The 5,391-nt window shown below is 33.3% G+C and overlaps 1 protein-coding gene across 1 annotated transcript in view; it reads right to left on the bottom strand.

Annotated features, from left to right (window-relative positions):
- The window catches only part of LOC108753906, a 67,879-nt gene extending 63,303 nt beyond the window's left edge, over positions 1-4,576 (bottom strand). Inside the window, exon 1 of the mRNA XM_018495885.1 lies at positions 4,516-4,576. The gene's annotated coding sequence lies outside the window, so the exon portion shown is untranslated. The remainder of the gene's footprint in view (positions 1-4,515) is intronic.
- Between the last annotated feature and the right edge of the window lie 815 nt (positions 4,577-5,391).

Below are 5,391 nucleotides of genomic sequence, written 5' to 3'. Positions count from 1 at the left end.
TATATATATATATTTTTATCATCAATATCTTAATTATTTCTTGCTATTTGTTTCATTCTTGCGAAATTATGTATCTCCGTTGTGCATAAAGCACCATCGAATTAAATCACAATACTTACATTATATTAACCGCACTGCATAGTACTTGAGCGCTTCCCGACGAAACAACAGAATCAAAAAGCGATTCAGTGTGCATTCAATGAGAACTTGTATGGAGAAATGAATGGATCTTTCGTCGCTGTAACGAAGTTAATGTATGTCTTCGTCGTGCGTTGGAAAGCAAAAGGAATCTTTCTCTATAATAAGATGAATAAGACAACGGCTTTGTTAACGAAGAATCTTTTGAAGTTTCTGGTTATGCCACTGTACAAATGTGAAGTAAAGTAAATGGGTAACAAAAGAAACTTCACAATATCTCAGCGAGTGCCATTGCAAAAAATAAAAATGTGGATAATAAAGTCACAAAAAAAGAAAGACACGTCCTCCCATATGTTTCGCTCAATTTAAGTAATTTCACTTTATCCTATTTAAGTACAGCTGCTTTTGCGAGATTACGCTGAAGAAAATCGACACGTTAATGAGTAGCTGAATCTTTAACAGCACGTTTTGCAAGCCAGTAGCTTTCTAGGCATTATTCTCATCTAAGAGCTATGCTTGACGATCAATGCACTATCATGTGACACCCTATATGTATACTTACTGCCTAAGGCAATGCGTGGGTGGGCGTTTTGCGACGAGGGCCAGATAACGTCAGCATCTTTGTGCAAACGCAGGATAGGCACAGAATGGAACGCCCTGTACAAATTCTTTGCTTAAAAAAAATACCTAGCATGAGTCAGGCTCCACTATGGCGAACGGAAAGGATGCTGCGCGAATATTTCGACACACATCTATTTATACATGCATGCTATAGTCATATGCAGCTGCCTCCAAATTTCACTCTTATCATCATTATTAAATTAATTAATTTTAACCTTTGAGAGATACTTTATTAAAACTGGATAATTCGTATAAAATTTAATTTATTCATTCTTAAAAACTTGTGTTCAATAATAATAATAATATAAAAATTATTAAATTAAAAGTTAAGTTAAATCAAGAGCTGTTTACCTACTCGAAAAAAGCGTAAGTAAGAAATTAAAATTATAACATTTTAGTTATCTAATCTGAAATATTATAACATTTATATTCTTGCTACTCACTTCCTCATAATTATCAATAACTGAGCATAATTACTTGCCTCATGTAAAATGATTGCAGGTATCGCCGAGCTTATCGACATCTAACGGTAAACATCAAACTACGATAAGAGCGACAAAGGCACATCATATATACTTGCTTGATTTAATTAGATTAGATTTTAATGAAAGAGCGTCTGGCACGAGAGCCGATACAATGGAACGACTACGTTTATTCTCTGAAACGCTCTAACGTTATGACGTCTTCATAAAATTTTTGCTTAATATAATTTTACCTTCAAGAAAAAACCGAGTAAAAGACAAAGAATAGTAGGTGCCAGCGATCGCATAAAAACCAAATAACTACTCGTACTAACAATAAAAACACCATTCCCAGCAAATAAAATCATTTTTTATACTACAATACAATAGCAAGAAAAATAAAATACAGTTCTTGTCGTCAATTTATTATGATTCAATGTAATATTGCAATGCAAATAAAGTGCAATATCATGTGATAAATTAAAATAATAAATCAATCTCTAACAAACCCTCTCATTCCAAAATCTAGAATATATTTTTTTAAATGTGATTAATTATTCTAAACTTTTCCAAGAAAGTATTTCAAGAAATAAAAGGATAAAGAAAGTAGTATAATAAAAATAATACTATAGCAATACTTTTGTGATAAACTTTTGTAATAAATATAATAAAGAAATATTATAATAACACGTTTGAAGTTGAATTTATTTACTCACAATTAATACGTATTGTTTGGTTTTACGAAAAAATGTATGTAAAATTTAAATAATTATTTCTCACAAACTTTCATAAAATAATTCGGCTTTCGCGATAATTCATCGATCTTCCGGTATATCATTTGAAATCATTTTATAATATATTGCAAAAAATTAAAAAAATGCGAGAAGTTAGAAATATATTATATGCTTATGTGCCCTATCGATCTATCTTAAATTAAAAAATATAAAAAACGGTTAAAAATTCAATGATAACGGAGTAAGATTATGAAGGTATAAATTGATTTATACTTTCATAATAACGACTAACAAAACATTTCGACAAGATAAATCATGTGTATTGACTTATGTTAAAACATTTGACATTAAAATAAAATAAAATTAAGAGTCAAAAAAGAGTATATGCTTGGACAATTCCTATTTAACTTGTACAAATAAAATAAAATTGAGCAGATTCACATAAATAGCAGGTAATTGCCTGATTCAAGAAACTGTCATTGTGTCTATATGCGAAGTAATCTCCAGTTTGCTTTCGTTCGCATTTCGAATGCGAACGACGAACAAAAGTACATAGTAAAACACAGCTAAATGACTTATTGTTCTTGAGAAGGAACAATGATGTGTGGGCAAATCACTGGCAAAATTTTCTGGATAACAATGGAGCGACAAATTGAAGAGAGGTTTATACCGAAAAAAAAAATCGATTTGCGCAAATCCATCTCGTATCGCAAATGAAAAAAACTGCTATTCGCAAAATCAAATCTATATCTTCTCGTTGGTATTTAGAATGCGTTTTTAATTGCACGTTTTCAAGTTCGTTATCTTACTAGTAATATATCAAGCATACTTATAGTGGAAGTCATCATAAGATGGGATAAAACTGTATTATTTGCATTATCACTATACTTTTTTATACGCTAAATGATATATATATATATATATATATATATATATATATATATTGACAGTTGACTTCCTGCTTAGTTACAATTAATCAAGCAAACAATATCTACTTAAATTGAATCTCTGCAATCAAATAAAATAATTATGGCATTAATTACATAGCTCGTGGATTAATGAAGTTCACATGATAAACCGATTATGTTAGTATTAGTATCTAATAATCTTAATGCCGGAAGTTTAGAGCTTAAATGTCATCTTTTTTGAGATATAACATTCTATACCATATAAAAAAAATAAAGGTGAATAATAGAATATTATATATTATTACAAATATTATTTACAATTATTAACTAAATTAAACTTGCGCGATTAAAATATAAAAGTAATTTTTGTAGATATTATTTCCAACATAAATAAAAATAAATTGTCTATCCCTCCTAGGTTGATTAAACGTAGTTTTCGTTTCAGATTTAAAATTTCAATCTTGGATTTTAACTTAGATTAGCTCCACCCTTTCTTTCAGTATTCTCGCAAATCAAATCGTGATGTTTATTAAACGCGACAAATGAACAGTAATCCTGGCGAAAGTGCAAGGCTAAGTTTGGGATTTCCTGATGTGCGCGACGCGGTTGTGCCGTTTACGCTTTCTGCCCAGCAAGGATGCCATTGCTGCACTACGTAATCAAGGTCGCCTATCGTGATGGGATCGCGCGATTTAAATTCCTATCATTTACGCGCGCGCAGGTGGTCCCCGGTGTTTACGCGGTCATGTCCTTATTAGCACGTCTTGTTATGCAAGCACAACGACACATTGCAGTTATATTGCATGTACGTAGAGAAAAAGAGAAAGAGAGAAAGAGAGTAATAACTTTCCTTACTGCTTATCTACATATTGGATCAGATAAAAAGTAAAAAGATAAAAAAAAAGTAAAAGGAAAAAGAGCCACGTTTAGCTAATACATCTTCAAAGAGCGGAATCGAGGATTTCCCTCGTGTGCGATATTACTTCGAGATTCAAACGGGAATACAATCGATACAATGGATTCGCATGGTTCTCAAATCATACCCGAGTGTGTGAAATTCTCCATACTCTAAAAAATACCGGTGTGAATTTAACACCACACACACATGCGATGTTTATATTATTCTCATCATTGATATTAATATTAATATCAACCCGGTGAGAATTATACATACATATAGACACCGTATGGTGTTAAATTTACACCGATATTTGTGAGAATACATGCATCAACATACGTTTTATTTGTATTAACATTAAATCGAGCGATCATTATTAACCATGTTTCTATTTTTCAAATTAAAATAATATTTCTTATATAAAAGGTAAAATTCTGAAATTGTTTTACTTATCAATAATTATGTCTTTCGTACTAAAATCCTTTTTTTATCACTTTTTTTATTTTTATAGTATATTTTATTCACTTGATCCTTTTAGTAAATAAGAAACATCGAAACTTCTATCAAGTGAGAAAAATTTTTTATTAGAAATAAACGAATTAGAAAATTCTTATCATATCAGAATTCTGGTTTTAACTAGAATTATAATAGATTCAACAGAAAATTCGAATTTATCTATTTTCAACCAGAATTCCAATTAATTAGAATTCTCTCTTTTTAGTATAATGTTAAAACAAAACGAGTATTAGACTTACCTCTACTGCATACACGAATATTTCTCTCATAAGTTCGAAGAAGCAACTTTCGTCACCGGAGTTCACGTCTGCATCGACAATCGTCGGCGACAAAGCGGTTGATTGTCGCGCTGGACCAAACTGGTCGAACCACAATTGCAGTACCGTTTTATCGAAGTAATCCAGGACTTAACTCATCCTCTGTCGCGACCGATGGAACACCCGCGTCGATCGTCAATAAATGTATATTTTGTCACACGTTCACGCATAGAAATAGCGGAAAAACGCAGCAATTCACGAGCGCAACATGATCCTTGCAACGCGCGAAATATAAACGAAGATAAGTCACTGACGTTACATACTGTCGCTGACAGCAAATAAACGCGCTTTTAAAAATCTCGATATCGCATTTCGAACGTCATTTCGTTGTCGATCGATCGCTAATCGTTTAAGATCGGCTCTTGAATCTCGATCGGATCTCTTTTTCTTTTAATTACGACAAACGGATAGCTCGACCGCGTGAAAATCGTCTATACCCAGACATCCAGTCAGCCGCGGTCGACAGTCGGCGTACACTGAGAAGGCCGCGGCGAGCCACGCGACTCCGACGCGAAAGCGAGGCCGCACAAAATGGCCGCCGACGAGCGCGCGCTCCCATTGGTCGGCAGCGCTTGTCAGGTGCGCGACGCGCGTTATCGCGCGCTCGGTGCGTTCGCTGACAATCGCAACGATAAGAGACTCCGTCGCGATTCCTCGATGCTTCGACACAAAGGTGCAATTGACGCTAAATGATACGAATGATTATCATGAAGGGAGCGGCTTGCCGATCAAATCGCATACGACTTCGGACTTTTCGCATTTACGCTTTATATATATATAAACGAATAAAATAAAAAT

This window comes from Trachymyrmex septentrionalis, unplaced genomic scaffold, assembly GCF_001594115.1.
Source record: "Trachymyrmex septentrionalis isolate Tsep2-gDNA-1 unplaced genomic scaffold, Tsep1.0 scaffold73, whole genome shotgun sequence".
In the NCBI taxonomy this organism is placed as follows: Eukaryota; Metazoa; Arthropoda; class Insecta; order Hymenoptera; family Formicidae; genus Trachymyrmex; species Trachymyrmex septentrionalis.
The sequence above is the reverse complement of the archived record's forward strand: the minus strand, read 5'-3'. Positions and strand labels throughout refer to the sequence as shown.